The sequence below is a fragment of the Corvus moneduloides genome, chromosome Z (genome assembly GCF_009650955.1).
Source record: "Corvus moneduloides isolate bCorMon1 chromosome Z, bCorMon1.pri, whole genome shotgun sequence".
NCBI lineage: Eukaryota > Metazoa > Chordata > Aves > Passeriformes > Corvidae > Corvus > Corvus moneduloides.
The window spans coordinates 16,835,517-16,852,918 of record NC_045511.1 but is presented as its reverse complement, the minus strand read 5'-3'; the positions used below and the strand labels follow the sequence as shown (position 1 = coordinate 16,852,918).

The 17,402-nt window shown below is 38.6% G+C and overlaps 1 protein-coding gene across 5 annotated transcripts in view; it reads right to left on the bottom strand.

The window, feature by feature from the left end:
* The window catches only part of UBAP2 (ubiquitin associated protein 2), a 63,647-nt gene that overhangs the window by 41,606 nt on the left and 4,639 nt on the right, over positions 1 to 17,402 (bottom strand). The window contains exon 2 of one of the 5 annotated variants that reach the window (XM_032095316.1): positions 4,910 to 5,054. The exons of the other annotated variants lie outside the window; for them this stretch is intronic. The gene's annotated coding sequence lies outside the window, so the exon portion shown is untranslated. The remainder of the gene's footprint in view (positions 1 to 4,909; positions 5,055 to 17,402) is intronic. 5 annotated transcript variants of the gene reach the window in all.

The following is a 17,402-nucleotide window of genomic DNA, read 5'->3' as shown; positions in this document are numbered from 1 at the left end:
CAGCTGATTGGGATTTGCCTCAATCTGTACTTCTAAAAAACATCTAAATCTCACAGCTTTTTCCAGTTATTTAACATACAGACTTTTTTCTATTGGCTACTCTGCTGAAATTTTAGCTCCAGCTCCATCACTCAAACTTCTTTAATACCTGCTGTCTAGTTTTGATACCTGGAATTTAACTGCTCTCACACCCACTCAGAACAAAACTACACAAAAGTCATACTCATGAAGTAGGCAGTTCCTCTTTTCCCTACCATCAAAACTGTTTTTCCTGCACATACATGGAAGTCATGGCCAATCCCAATTCTATTTCTCATCTCTCATTTTTAAGAGAAATTATGATGCTTACCTTTAAATCCAGCCTCTACAGTCAGTACTTTTGTTTTATTCCCCCTCATATTTACAGAAACGATTTATAAAACTACCTATCACCCTGCTTTAAACATATCATGGCTGTATGGCAACAGAAAAACCCCAAAGAAACCCCAAATCCCACACACACATCATTGCTATCCCATTTGTGGCTCTCAGCTATCATTCTTACTTGTTCTCTAGTACTAAAATTACTTTGAAACAAGGCATTACTATTCCCCCTGTTTGTACAGCATTTAGCGCAGGATTAATCAATGAGCATGGTTTATAGCAGCTACAGTAACTGGAAACAGATCTTTCAAATGGTCAGAATGGTCATGTTCAACTGCCTGGTTTCTGTCCCCATAAGGCTAGAAAGTAAAACTGCAATTTTTTGGAAGGAAGGATAATTTGCAAGAGGTGTACCTGGGCAGAAGATGTGCAAAAAGCAGGAAAGTGTGTTTACTGCAGCCCCATTATATGAACAGGCCTCAGCACACAACTTGCCAGGGCAACAGCTTTGTGCAAGCTGGCTAACACCAAGCTCAGTGCACAACAATCACAGAATCACACAGTAAGCTGAGTTGGAAGGGACCCACTGGGATCATCAACTCCAATTCCTGGCCCAGCACAGGATGATTCCCAAAAGTCACACCACCATGTGTCTGAGATTATTGTCCAAACACTTCTTGAGCTACGTCTGGCTTGGTGCTGTGACCACTTCCCTGGGGAGCCTGTTCCAGTGCCCAACCACCCCCTGGGTGAAGAACTTTTTTCTAATACCCAAAGAAAACTGCCCATGACACAATTTCAGGCTGTTCCCTCAGGCCCTGTCACTGGACACCACAGAGAAGAGAGCAGTGTCTGACTCTCCTCCCTCTTCTTCCCCTCATAAGGAAATTGCAGACTGCAATGAAGTCTCCCCTCAGTCTCCTTTTTCTCCAGGAAGATAAGTACACACTGCAATCACATGGAGTAGGACGGTTCAACACCCAACTGATCACTGGCAGTCACAAGTAATGTGTATTTCATAATTAAAGCTGCAAGGAGATGCTTCAGTTTAAATACCAATTCATGATGCTCAGGAGCCTCATCTACAATCAAAAGGAAAATTACCTACATTATCATCTAAATCTCTTCTTGACTTTAGAAATACATTCTTGTTGGTCAAAACTGAACCCTGACATTGAATTTATTTATGTACTAGCTAAAGTAGTCAATAATGCTTTAATGTCTGAGACAAAAGTATTATTTCCATAAGAAAAGGCCTACGTTTATCAGGAACTGACTGCAGTATGAGCTGAATCGGAATACTGTGCTTCTAAAACTTTTTGAATACACTGACCAAAGCCAAGCTGTCTCACAGTCCCTTAATATAGTCAAACTGCATTGCCTTCTAAGGCCCAGAACACACAGACCTTCAGAGCATTGTGTCTGATATAAAGGCCAGATACAGACAAAACAAAAAGTTATATGAGCTCCTAACACCATGTTCTATGGAAAGCAAAATATAAAGCAGATGTGGAGATGGTCTGGGCAGCAAGTTCAACATTTATCACTGACTATCTGCTCGTGGCCATTCACTGATGTGTTAAAGATGTGTGGACATTTTCAGTTGAGTCTGCAGTAGCATTACTTCAGTTCTTTGTGTTAAAATCTGCTTTATAAGCTTTGCTGGCTGGACTGACAACATCCAAAAACTTCCATTTATATAGAATAATAATGATCTTTGGGTTAGCTTTTTGTTTGTTTGTATTTCCAAGGATCAGACTGCTTATCACAATTTGAACCTAGAACAATGAGGAACGCAATAAACCCTGAAGACAGCACACGAGCAAGCACTAACTTCACTGAAAGACAAGCTTATAGTTTCAAATATGATTGTCTAGAATCAGCCCATTGTGACCTAAGATTTGTTGAGAAAATGTAACTCCATTGGGTAATTTGTTCATAATTTCTGAATTAATATCATATTTATTATGATACCTAGGAATTTTGATATATTTCTGCCAGTGCAATTTTCACCAATTTCACCAAAGCTACTCAAAATATGGTGATTTATATTTTAGACAGGACAGTTAAGACACTTACATTAAAGTCTCCTATGTGTTTGCAAAGCACATGCTGAACTACCCCACACTTTAACAGCCAGGCAACCTATGGTTCCTCAAGCAGATTGTCTCTCCTTTTACCAGCATGCATTTTTCAGTGTGTGTCTGTGCCACCACGGCTTAAGCCACATTTGTTCTTCAGGATGAAAGGATACTTTAAGAAAAAAGGCAGGCACACGAAAGGCTGAAACACTCCTGGGAGATGAAGTGGCACAGAAAGATCAGGCTGCTGTGGGAACAGAGCTCAAACAACCTGAACAGCGTAACAGGGTTTTTAAAGGAGATCTGTATCCTCCTGACTGTGCGGTACATGAGCAGCACAATTTGGCAGGTTGGAATCAAAAAATAACCCAGCAACATACAGGCAGCAGTATGGACTTGTACTTGCTTCAGGCAAGTGTGGAACCCCATGCTCAGTTTGACACTCCCCAACAAGCCAACAAGGACATGTTATAATCCATCAGACACAATCCAGTCTTCTTAAAAGCACAACTGGCAGTCTGATAAAAAGAGAACTTTCAAAATACTGTTATTGCACTTCTCCTTAAGTTGGCTCCCACTGTCTACTGGCGGTGTCCAGACACAGCAGCTGGAGGGCCATGCTCCACCTTAAGACACTGCACTCAGCAGGGACACATGGCTGAGGCTTCAAGCCCTTCCACAGAGTAAGGAAGCAACAGGCAGCAGGGAGGCAGAGTGACTGCCTCCAAATTATCACAGTGACAACATTTTGAGCATAAGTGGGATATTATTAATTATATTAATTAGGGACTGAACAAGAACATTTCCTTGCTCACAAAGCAGCTTCTTATTCTCTCCAACTCCTCGTATTCAAATCTGTTTGGCAGGCTACTGTAATAGTAATGAGCAGGGTATCACAAACTGATGAACTTAATTTTAACTGGAGATCAAATGAGGAAATAAGATTTGAGACTGTGAGGAAGAAAACTCTTAATTAAAATCTGTTTAATAAAGATAAAAATACTCAGAGAAGCAGATGCTTCAGTTTCCATGTCAGGGTCTGGGGCAGTGCAAAAGTCCCTCATCAGCAGTTAACATCTGACCTTGCAGACACTGCAATTCTAATAAGCAACCAAAACAGCTGTATTTGAAGAAACATATAAAACATTAAATGAAACTAGTAATAGTTTCACCACTTTCTATACACTAGTAAAAGCACTATACTTTACTTTACTATAGAGCACTAGTAAAAAAAAAGGAGAAAGTATAAAAGAAGGAGACAGGGCTTCCCAAAACTCTTGTGTAAAGAAAGTGGCTGTATCCCCTCATGACAATTAACAAAGATGAACAAGATCCCTGTAAACGTTTTTTTCTTTTTTCACTGTAGTGAATCTAGTACCCACAGACCAAGGCTGTCTTTACCAATCTAAAAACAAACAAAAGGCAAAACCCAAACAAAACTAAAATATAAAAATGCCTTAATCAGTAGTTAAGACTTCATTTTAAAAATTCCATTTAAAATGGAAAGCAACAGAAGAATCCAAGATGAAAACCATTCCAAATATCAACCTTTTGTTTGTTTTAGTTTTCTGTCTGTACAGCGAGTTTTAGTCCAAGGACCTACACTACAATTGCAGCTCCAGTAATGTGTAACATGCAATGGCAAGGATTATTCCAGCTTACAAAAGCATTAACGAAGTATTATAATTTAACCCTTCCTAAAACTACCAAATTTCCCCCTTCAAAGCCTCCACCCCTTGTCTTATCCAACACATTTAGTTGTATTTTTGCGTTGAATTTTAGAAGGAAAAGATGAAGGCAAAGAATCAAAGATTAATTGAACACATATCAACATAAAAAGCAGGTTTTTAAAGCTATCATAATGTTTTCTGTGATCTGTTGTTAAACCTTCCTTCATCAAGAACTTTAAGCCTTTTAGACTCAACGAAGTCAGAAAAGCTAGAGATACAGAGAATAAAAATTGACTTGACATGGTTGCAAGTCCCCAAAACACAGGAAATCTATTCCTGAACTTCCAGGAACTGACCAGGCATGGCAATAGCAACTGACTTTCAATATTCCTCTAGAAGTTAAATATTCACTTCCATCAGCTGCAAAAAAATTTGCAGTTTCAATTCCTTTCCTGAAGCAGTCTCAAGAAAGTTACTTTCTTGATTCCCAGATAAGGAGCTGTGATAAAGAAACAATGCAAAGATCTCTGTGAACACCTTAAAAGTGTGACTGCTTTTTTATATTCAAAATACAAAGCTACCAGTCAAGGATTTCTCACAGTGACAGGGTTGGGAAAAAGCTGCAGGACACTGCTTCAGGAGGGCATAACTACTCATGTACAGTGAGGTCAGATTTTACTGCTACAGCTGTAGAGTTACATGAGCATGAGGAAGAAGAACAGAGGAAAAAAATTACATCTGCAAAGCATCAATGTAATGCATTTCCCTCGAGTGCTGTTGTCCAAAGCATTTCACCATCTTCATTGCTGCTTGAAACAGGAAGAGTTTGCAAGAGTCATGTTCCTCAGGAGCCGTGCTGATGACTCAGTGTCTGTATCGCCCCAAGGAACTATAGGAGCTTATGGCTCCTGGGAGAATTCACGTCTCATCTTACAGTCTTCTATGGTAAATAGGAAAAATATTGACCTGCTTCACTGGCAGAATACCAAAAGAGAGAGAAATTTTACTACCTGCATGCTCCCATGTTTTACCAAGGAAAGAGTATTGCTGGCAGCAGCATGAGTACGAGCACAAACACAGAAACTAATATATAAACTTCGAGTCATATTAACAAACTGCAGCCAATGACCAAGTGACTATTCTTATTCACCTTTTGAAAGCCCTCTGAGTTGTTACTTGAAATGATTATCCTGCCAGGCCAATTTATAACTAGCTAAGAACACACCCCCATCTGCAAAAATCAACAATTTTTCTTTAAAACCAGAAAAAAAAAGTTTATTTTAAGGATTAATACTCCTGAACACATGCTATGCAAAGGAAGACAAAGAAATATACAAATAGGTCTTACAAATAAAAGACAAGACAGCACTTGGAAGAAGTTTTGGAAGAGAAAGTGCTCATCCTCAAAAGACTAGAGTTAGGCAAAGGCTGGTCACATATGCAGAGCCCAAAGGCATGATGTGGACAAGGGACTGAACAGCGCATGTTTTCCACTAGTAGAGCATGTTTCAACCATGATAGTTAAGTATTATAATTAACATTATTTTTTTAAATCCTCTCACAATATCTATTTTTTTTCCTATTATCCCAGTGTCTCTGCCTAAGAGATGTGCTTCACATTTCAGTATATATTGGTGATTCTCTAGTTTTAACCAAATCTGCCAGCTACACTCAATAAACATCCTGCAGACTTGTCCTCATCATTTCTTTAAAAATATTGAAGCTTCTGAGGCAACAAGTACCCTTACTCATATAGAAATTTCTGAAGGAAGAAATTCAACTTTAACTGGTACTTAAAAAAAAAAAAAAAAAAGAGACAATCAATCACACCAAAATCAGAGAAGCCTGACTGACTTCCACCTAGGGCTTTATCTTCCACACAACCAAGTTAGTCTTCAGACTTGTGAAAAACTGGTTAGCAAAACTTACCCAGCTCCACTGCTGTCCAAACACACCTGAGTGACTCTGGACAATCAAAGGCAGTGAATGTCCTAAAACATTCAGAGGACTTGACCTTATGTTTCAGACGTCAATATCTACAAGGAATCAAGTTCTGCTCCCTGTACTAATGGTAAGAACCACGTTTGCAAGGGTGTGCAAGATGCACTAGGTACCAACAGTTATGATTAACTGTACTGAAACTTCAAGGAACAGAGAGAGACAGACAAACTGCACATTGTTTCCTAAGCACCATGCTCTGGACTATCAGAACTAGATAACAGAGATTAGACCACAGTTGTTGCCATGAAACAAAGAAAAAAACCAAAACAGAACAAAAAAAAAGGTTGCACAGGTCCAAATAAAAATGAAATATATAGAAAACAGGAATTCTCTTTGACAACCGGCCATCATGGGGATCCTGTGAGGAAGAGGTAACAGCAAGTTCACTTTTCAAGTATATTTGTCTGCTGAGAAGTATTTCAATAAAAGTTTTCGCCTGTCCAAATATTCTAAGACCTGGAGGGAAAAATACATGTTCCTGCCATCTTTGACAGAAGACCCTTATTACTTGCCCTCTGTCAGAGAAAAGACTTTCTTACATGAAACCTCTCTAACAGCCACCAGATAAGAGTCTCATCAGTGGCCACACAGCATGCTGTCCTGAACTGTCACCTCCATCAGTATCTCAGGTCAGGGAGTATACAGAGAACACAGTGCCTCAGAGGTGGTGCTTGTACACCCACAAACATAATACTTTCTCTTTTGACAGGAGGAAAGGAACCTCAGGAGATAAAAGAAAATACTAGCCAAATCAATACACAGTACACTCGCTGTTTATTCCATGACTGCTACATTAAGTGGTGAAGAACCATCAGTATTGCAAATCTCTTCATATCTCTGGTTTTGGAACAATCACAAAGAAAAACAGAAAAAGCACGGCCCGTGGTGTTTTCTATCCTAAAGTTTCCTGAGTAGCATCCACTGGAAGGGCACTATTGTGTCTACAGCTTCCAACAACACAGCAGCTGGCAAAATTACAGCCTGGTCCTCTCCTGCAACAGACACTCCAACTGAATTATTCACTGCATTAACTAGGAGGCATGGAAAAAACATTAACTAGTATTTAGTAAAGGAAAGGCTTCTTGCAGCCAGGGAAAAAGAAACCAAACTAGCAAGCTTTTCAGGGTTGAAAATCATTATCCTCTGCAGCCAGAACTAACACAGCCCTCTTGAAGTCTCTCACACAAGTAAAGGATGGCTGAGCACAGTTTAGGACAAAAAAACCACATGACTAGAGTTTTAGTTCCCCTTTGGGATCTGGCTGTACATTCACTCAAAGTTCAATCCATAGCTTGGGCAGAACACAAACAGTTCGTTCCACTAAAATCAAGTATCACCTCACATCTAACACTACACAACTGTGAGTAATCATCAGAAATGGCAGGCCTGCTCCCCCACTCCTTAACCACAAAATATTGCTCCTTTTCTTCACCCAGGCTAATGAACCTGCAGCTGCAGACGGAGTCGGTTCAGTCAGCTCACCCAGGAGCAAACTAAACCCTCTAAAACAAAACAATCAGTCAGTTCAACAAGCTTATCCAGAGGAAAACTATGTGGCTATACAACTGCTGAATCTGACAGGAGGGACAGGGATCAACTTCACAAGGAATGGGGAACTTGCTTTTTAGCAGACATGCACCATTACAGCATAGGTAGAAATGCATTTTGTTTTTCCAGGATCCAGTAGAGCATGACTTGATCCTGGTCAAGCCCACTGCGCACAATCAAAAAATGAGAAATAATTCCCTGTAGACATTTTAAAAACAAAAAAACCTCCCAGCCAAGTTTTGAAGAAAACTATATATTTGAATATATAATTATTTTGCAGGAAAAGAGGCTTCTATCATGTTTACTGAGGAACACTTCATGTTCAACCTCTTCGATCCCTGTTAATGTCTCGTAACTTGCAGTGAAAAGCATATTTAAAATTTGGAGGTGCTTCTATCCAAAGAAGAGGAGGGTATAATGAACATTAGGACAGCCACACTAATACAGCTTATGTCAACCTAAAATACAGTTTTCCCCCAGCTGCAGAAGTGTATGTTTACATTCACCCACAGGCAATAAAACAGAGATTCAAACTAATCCAAAGCAACTTATTCACCCATAACAATCTTTAATGGTTTTGTATACACAACTAAATATTCAATGCTTTTGCCAATCATCTACAGATTTCACTTTTAAAGGAATAACACAATTAAACATCCACCCATTCCGTATCAAAAGCCCCACCTTGACAAGGTTTGTTCACTCTGCCAGCTCATTAAAACTCACAGCGTCCCCTCTGACAGGGAAAGGAGGAAACCCAGACAAATTAATTGAGGAAAACAGGGCCGGGTAACTTGGAAGTTCTTTGAATGGCTCCCTCCACTAAAAGAATCACAAGGCAAAGCCTCTTCAGACTGCAATAATTTGCACAGCTTTCCAGCCTGAGATGAACTCTGGGGTCAGCAAAAAGGCCAGGTGAGATGTAGGTGAGGAAACAGCCGCAGAGTACCAAGTACACAAGTTACAGATGTACTCTTCAAAGAATACATGAAAGGACATATGATCTCAGGCCACATTCTGCTTAAGCCATCAATACTACAACACAAAAAAATACTTAACTGGCCAAAGCATCTCAGATAAGACTGAAGTACACCACTAAAGCTGCACTGGGTTGATGACCTTCCTGTATTAACCATGACTGACTTGTCTCAAAACCACTGTTCCCTGCTCCTATTCTGACAATGTCAGCAGGACACTTTCAGAACAGTTAAAGCTTGGGCTGTCAGCACATGCAACACTTAGGCTTCCAACGTGTCAGTACTGCCAACTCTAAGATACAACAGTTAAAACAAAACAAAATTTTCACTGGATCATCCTCACTTAACACTACCATTATAATCAACAGCTACCTGTACTCACAAGATGTGTAATGCATGCAACCACAAAAAAAAAAAAAAAAAAAAGGCTGTTAAATAACAAATGAAAACTTTTAAGCCTATTTACTAGGAAAGGTAACCCAGAATAAGCCATTATCAGAAAAAAAAAAAAAAAAAAAAAAAAGAGCAGGGAAAAACAAATACTGGGAACTGTTGGCTTTGGCTATTAAACTGTAAAAATGCATACTTTAGTTACCTATTCTGATACAATAGCCAATACCTGAACAGCCCCTAAAATGAATTGCTGTTTCCACAGAAAAACAAACCGAGTAAGAAGATTCAAGTAGAAACCCAGGTGCTCCAAATTACACCAAGAATCAGGTAACACCTGCCAGGACAATACACAGCAGGGGGAATTCTCTTGGAACAGGAAGCTCGAAAACAAGGTGGCACACAGGAAGCAGCGCTGCACATCGGACGTCTCACTGCCAGATCACGAACACACTCCGTGCTTGCGCTTTCCCTGCCCCCTCCAGTGTCACCAAACCACTCTCTCCTGGAACAGCTTCCAAAGGAATTCTTTGAATAGAAACAGATACAAGCAAGAGGACTAAAAATAGCTGAGCAAGAGCAGAGACGTTCTCACACTTGCGGAAACACACTCCGCTGCATCAGAAAAAAGGGGCACCTATTTAATTCACACTAGAATTGACAATGAGGGATGAAGTAGAAAGTGCCACCACAGAAAAGTTTTGGAGGGCAGGATTAATTCACACTTACACCACTCATCAGATCACATTACAACACTCACAACAAAAAGCAATGCTGAAATTACAAGCCATGAGTGATATAAAAGGAAATACACTTTGTAATCAGTAAGGTTTTATCTATAATATGTGATAGCAGATTTGTGATTTTTGTTTCAGTTTTAGTGGCAACACCAAAGAGCTCAGTATCATTCCCACACCTGTACAGAGCCCAACCCTTGAACTAGACACCAAGGGAAGACCATCAGCACAAATCAGGCCTTGTTCATAAATTCAGAAGACCAAAGAAAAGCAGGAGTCTCACTGAAAAACACTCTTTTAAATAAAGCAAAATATTCCAGAACATCTTTCTATATATTTGCCCCAGATGATGGTATTTCTCAAGACTCATCTTAGGCAGGAGTATTCACCAAAATAAAAAAGGCTTTTTTTTTGCCGTGACTCTGAATATAAAGTTTCAGAAGGAGGAAAAGAAATAACAGTTTGTAAGGCAGTGTTAACCATTTCTTTTCTTCACAGTCCCTGTGCATAACATTTTAATGAAAACTATCAGCCATTTCTCTCAGTTTAGCTTTTCAAAAACGCTGTGAGAAGTGAGTGAAATCCTTTTACTAACTTACTATCAGGTGCTCAGAGACAAGAAACAACTGAAACAGCACAAAGAACTGAAAGCCATCAAAGATCACTTCCATTTTTTTGCCACCTCTGGATTGCTCTTTCTACAGTCACAACCACTGTTACCATTTTGTCTAGCTTTAAACAAGCAGGTTTGACAACTTTCCTCTGTAAATCCTCATGTTAATTTGCTTCAGTCAGAAAACTTCTTTTACTCCAAGCTTTCCCACTTGATTTTGAGCATTATTTTCCTCACAATCACAGTTTCTCTACTTGGTGTCATGCATAAATTCACTCATTCTGTCATTCTAGAATTCAGGTGAGGTCAGGTCTATCTCATCTGTTCCAAAATGATACCAAACTATCGAAAGAGATGAAGGATTAACTATCTTTACAACCTCAAACTTAAAACATGCTAGAAAGTAACAAGCAAATAAAGAGCCCTGTATGCAGAATTCCAATCTAACATCAGGAATACAGTCATCCAGGATGTTCTCATCCTGTAAGTTAAATCAAAATTAAATTAATCTCTCACTTCTTAGTTTCTTAAACTTTCTGAAGAAAATACCAGAGACAAGGTGCTCACATAAAGCATTCAATTGCCTGAAGTTTTACTGCATTTAATTCAGTATTTACTTTCTCTCTAACATAAATGGGGTGAAGAACAAACCATATGCTGCTTCAAGGACCCACAGCCACTGTCCTAGCTCCATCTGCACCTTTCTCTGCAAATCTGACTTAAATGTTGTTTGTGTTTTCTGTCTCTCTCCTCCACCACTTCTTTCCAAGCCAAACTAGCTCACAACAAAATTCACAAAAGGCCAAGAGTAATATTTTCTTTTTAAGTTTGCAAAATCTGAAAAAGTATATAGAGCTTTTCTTCAAAACTTCCTATTTATTTGGCCATTAAAAAATTCCTTTCACATTAATGTATTCCTTTATCTTCATAAAGTTAACATGCCCTTTTATAATATTTTTGTATTCTGAGTTAGTTGAGTACAGCATAGTAACGAATCACAACCCCCGATTCCACACAAGCACGCCAGGTTTATATGCTGTGCAAGGCAATATTAAAATGCCTAAGTAGAAAATCTGTTTTCTAAAGCATTCCAAGAAGATAGCAGTCACCTGTCCATTTTACCACCGGAAATCGGAAAGACCAAGCACTTTCCTGCAAGATGAAGTTACTCACTTTTGAAATAAAACTTGTAATCTAGACTTGTAACCAAAACTTGAATAAGACTTGTACTCTACACATCTTAGCTCCGGAAACAGCTTATTTATACTCACTGTACACCTCACCCTCAATACACATATGAATTCTGAGACTGCACCTGGAATACACGTTTTGCTACCTGCCTGCAGTGTTCAACTCTAGCAACAGCATTAAAATATTTCAGGTACCAGCTACAGAGAGCATACTGCATCTATAAAAACTTCAATAAACAAATGGTTTGACAACAACAATCTTGAAAACCATTTCAGCAGAAGACATGTTGTAAACATCAGTTCTCTCAAACCAAATCAGAAAGCTGTATGTACACAGAAATCAACCAAAGGATGAACAAGGAATAACCAAGATAAAATATTACAAGTTCTAAAAATTGCATTACAAACCTAAGTAACAGCTTTTTAAACACAGTAATCATTTTCAGTCATTTACAGAGTGTTGTTTAAAAATTCTAGCACAGCAGGGGGCTGTTAGGCACACTTGCTGAAAAAGCCAAGATGACACTGTAAATAAATTCAGAAACCAATGGTAGGCAAATTTAAAATGCAGAACAGTATGATGCCTTAAATGTGTTTTCAATTTAACACAAGACTGTTTTTCAAGTTCAATGAGTACACTGTCCAAAACATGGCTTTTTGAAAACTAGTAAGAACTTGAATCAGTAGAATAAAGTGAAAATAAAAATTTAAAAGGAAGAATGCGACATACCTCCTCTGATCAGAGGAAAAAGTACAAGAGAGCATTCACCCCAAACTGCAATCAGCAGAAAGTAAATGGCTAAAAAGCTGCTCATTGTTTCACCTTCAAAACACTGAAACTTGCTGTTCTGCAGGGGTTTAGGGTAGTTTCTTTGAAAGTATACAAGCCTCATCTAAGTAGGTACTGTCCTTTTGGTTCCTCCAGTTTTTGATGTCTAATATTAGAAAAACCGTACTTACCAACCCTACTGCTATGCTCTAAAACTCTAAGGAAGCAGGTGTTAGCATGACCTTAGTTTTGATATTCAAAAGAACACTGCCATGAAGTCTGAGTTTTTAAGATTTGTTGGAAGATACTGTGAGCTCGCAGCTACATCATAGGGATTTCTTTGCAGGATCAAATGCAAGGGACTGATAGAATGGGAAAAAACAACTCTCAATACACTACATTTAAACATTGCAGAGTACACATACAACTGCTGAAAACAGCAACTTAAAAGAGCAGAATTTTTACTTCCACTTATTCATGAAAGTCCATTTGAAGAGTTGCAAATACCTCCAAGAAAAACATTTTTAGATTTTATTTTGCCAGAAAAAGAAGAAAGGGAAGGAAAAAGCATGTTTAAATGAATTATCTCATTCTAAGAGCCAGAGACATAACTTTCCTTAAAACCATTCTAAAATTTCAAATGTCATATACAGAACAAACAAAACCCAGAAAATTCCTAGTACACACAGCACCAAGGGTAAGGCCTTCCATATCTGAGAATATACATTAAATGTTCTACTTTAATGTATATTCTAATCTGCAAGTACATTTGAGAACACAAACCTTTGTTTGACTGATTTATCAGTTCCTACCAAATTCAAATGAGGAATAAAACAGAGCCCAAGGAATGCAACAACACTAAGTGAGAAGAAAAACTAGGATGAAACAAACCTGGTGAATCAAAAAAATAAAAAAATTCACCTTACAAACTAATGTGAACACACTAAAGGCTGTAATTTTACTTCAGAGGCAACTCAAATTAAATAAATATTTATCTGAAACTTGCTTGTCAGCAAACATTTTACAATAACTGAAATGCAAGTTGTTGAACAGTTAGAAGTACACTGATGTCAAACTAAAATTCTCACACTACAAACAAGTATTACTTTAGCTGCACTCTTCTAGACCTTTAGTGAGATATCCAATTGCTGAAAAAGACTTGAAAGTGTAAGTTCCAGAAACATATGTTATGTTTTGGTAAACCTCAAGACTCTTGGAGCTCTGATGTTTTGAATTTAATACACTGGAAAACATTCCCATCATCTTCTTCAAGATGAGCTTTTGGAGAACTTTTTTTTCTTTTAAATTCAAAAAGCTTAATAGAGATCCTTTTTTTTTTTTTTTTTTTTGGTAAGTTAAATTGAGGGGTTATTTCCACTTTTTTTTTTTTTTAATAGAAATTTGGGTAATTTTAAATATATATACATAACTTCTGAAAAAGACAGATGACGAATACATATTATAGGTCAGTATTTCAACAAGCTTTGATACATCCCTGAAGCTTAATGCTTGGGAGGTCAATGCACACCGAGTCCTGGAAGAACTAAACATACCACTTCCTCCCAGCTGGTCTTTAAGATATCAGGAAAGCAGAGCCCAACACCTCTCTAGCCATAAATACCATACCAGTATAAAATACAATAGTTATAATACCCAAACATGCATTTAGATAAACTAGCCTAGTGTGAAGCTCTATTTTCAGGCTTTGCCATGTTTCCAGAATGACGCTTTTAGGTTTTAACTGTGACACAATCAATGAAGTTCACATATATATTTCAGCAAAGTTTAGCACAGTGTTTGACCTATGCTTACATGAGGTCACTTCACCTGGCAGAGAACTTGAGAAGTGTGAAGTTCAGACTTTTCAGGAAATGTAAGAGGTGGTAATGTTCTTATTTTATTCAACAGAACGACTAAGTGAATCTACCAAGAGAATTAACTTTCCTCAGAATTACTGAGTGCCAGAAGAGATAGTTTATCCCCTTCAACATTTCTCTTTTAAAAAAGAAAAAAAAAATTACCTTAAAAAAATCTTTCACAGTCTTATCAGTGTATCTGTTCAGATATAAACTTCTGGGGAATACAGCAAGTTGTCGATGCTGCACTACACATAGCCATAAATGCAAAACAAAAACACATCTGTAGGAATACCAAAAGTAAGATGCAAAAAACAATCTCACAACTTTGCATTTGATATTACCAGAGACCCAGCCACTACACACTAACAGAGAAACACCATTTCAAAGGCCTGAAACATAGTGTCAAATAATCCACCAGGCAGATTTAACAGCCAAAAGGGATGTTGAGAACAAGAGACCCCTTTCTCTTCCCCAAGTATTCCACCAGGGCTGGTCATTCCCAGCATTATTTCATTACTCACTTTCAGTGCAGTTCATCAAAGCAGGAATTTTGGTTGTTTGTTAAGACACACCTAAGGTTCCCCAGCATTACTGATTCTGAATATGAACCTGACTCTGAATAATCTGAACAAACAAATCAAAGTAGCAAACTATCATATCAAGATCAAGAATACCAAACTCTTTCCCTTTTTTCCCCTCACTCCAAACCTGTCTTATAACTACCCCCAAGCCACATCCTCCTCCTGCTCCTCCACAAGCAACTCATTCTGTCCTTCTCCCTCTACACACTGCATTAGAACCTGTCTGTTGAGTCACAGAACGTATCACTGAAAGTCCATGTTAACTGCTGATCCTAACTTTTCTCCAGTACTGGGCAGACACTGGAAAAGGAGGAAGAACTGTATGTCAGCTTTTCAATCAGGGTCTGTCAAAAAAGGGGACCTACAACCATAAAACCAGTTCCTGGCCTCTCACCACTCCTAAACAAAGTCTCAAGAAGGAAAATGATGCTGACTCCAATTGCTCAACTCTTTCACTTGTTTTCCCCTACATTTAGTTCCAGCTCCAAACAGCTACTTGCTTTTTTGCTGGGTGGAAAGGCCTTTAGTTACCACAGCCTGACTCAAATGTTCAAAATCAGCTTGTTTTTGCCTGAAAGGCAAGATGCCTCACTCAATATGTTTTTGTGTTCAATTTTTACTTAAGGACTAAAATTAACTGAAAAGGGATGGTTCTGCAATTTCTTGCACTATGTTTTATCATCTTTTATAGTGGGTGAGTCATTTCATAACTAATGAAACACTTGAATATCTTCTCTTGATCAGTCATTTTAATGGATTTGTTTATGGAGAACAAATATAAAAGTCATACATTCTTGCTTTGCTCCCTCTCATGGCCAAAGTTCTGAAAAGCACTCCCTAACAACCCACAGAATCAGCAAGGGAGCAAAGTCATCCAAATATTTGAGGCAGGTTTCCTAGCAGAAACTACACCTCAGTGATGCTTCATTTTGGATGACTGTTCTACAAGAGTCATTCCAGCACTTCCCAGACTCAATAACCCTAGCTATGAAAGTAATTTTAACCATCTAACTTTATTTCAACCTTTCTCTACAGTTGTGGGGGTCTTGGGGTTTTTGGGGAAGGTGTCTGGACTTGCAAGAGTACAAAAACTAGGCTGGTCCAGTTGCCTTCTAATTCACTAGGACTCATGTAATTCCGCAAAGTTTGGGCTTTAGTCTCATTTAAAAGTACTTTTAAAAATAATTTTGATGTTCACAGCTTCATAAAATGGACAGTTCAACATGCAGAAGTACATTAAGAACTCAGTCTAACCTCTCCTAAATGCTGTATTGGACATTAAGTCATCACTTACAATCCACACAATTCCTAGACAGAACATACAAAGGACTTGGGCAATTTTATCACTATTAGACAATCAAGTGTTCGACCTGTTTCTTCCCTCACAGACTGAATTATTGTCTTCAATTCAGCTAGAACCAGGACAGTTAATTACTCCTCATTTGCAAGCACAGAAGTTATTCAGATTTGTAATATGCATCTAACTGCATTTTCACAGTCCTTTCTCTAAACCTACCCATTTCTCCACCAATCAAGAATCATGAATTACTGAGAATATCACATCATCCATACTAAATTCAATGCTTAATCCACCTCTTTCTCAAAGGCCAGTAAAGACATAAGTGTTGAATTTGCCTGAAGGACTACAGATATGACTATGTCAAGTAGCTGAACCCAGAGAAAAAAGCTTGGGGGGGATGTGGTGCCGCACCAACGTATGTAAATACCTGAAGGAAAGGTACACAGACAGAGCCAGGCTATTTTCAGCAGTGCCCAGTGACAGGACCAGAGCCAATGGGCTGACACACGGGAGGCTTCCTGTGAGCATCAGGGAATGCTTTTGTGCCCTGAGGTCAAGCAAGCACTGGCGCAGCACAGGTTGCCCAGTGAGGTGGCAGCGTGTCCATTGGAGATATTCAAAAGACATTCAGACGCAGTCCTGGGCAACCTGCTGTAGCTGGCCCTGCTTGAGCAAGGGGAGACTAGAACACTCCAGGAGTCCCTGTCAACCTAGCCCAGCCCATGATTAAGTGAAGTAAAAAGGCAAGAAAGTCCTATAACAAAAGCTGCTATTAAAAACACCCCACAAGCTTCATTAGAGACAACTCTTAACCTCTAGCATTTCTGCTCCAACAGTAATATAGAGAAAATCAAGGGAATCTTCAATTAAATCAAGTAGGGCAAAAGTCACTGGGACGAAATCCAGAAACATACACTAGTACAATAGATAAAATGGTAAACAACAAAAACTGGAGTACAGGTATGAAGTTGAAATGAGTTTTATACTTGCAGTCATTAACAGAGAACTATTCAAAAAAGATAATAAGCATCTTTTCCTAAGATGCAAAGAAGAGTTCCTGGGCATTGCTGCTAATCTGGACATCAAGAAACAGCAAAGAAACCCAACACGCTGAAGACATGTATCAGATAGTGTTTTCTCAAACACTGAGGAAAAAAACAACACTTTTACATACTCATTAACTTACCTTCACCAACCTCATAACTCTATTCAACTCCTTCTCTAAAACAAATTTCAGACAGCTACCCCTTGGCACTTCCCCACGTTCAAAACATTCAGAAATTCATTCAGCGGCTAATAAAAGAAAGCGAAGCACAAGACCAG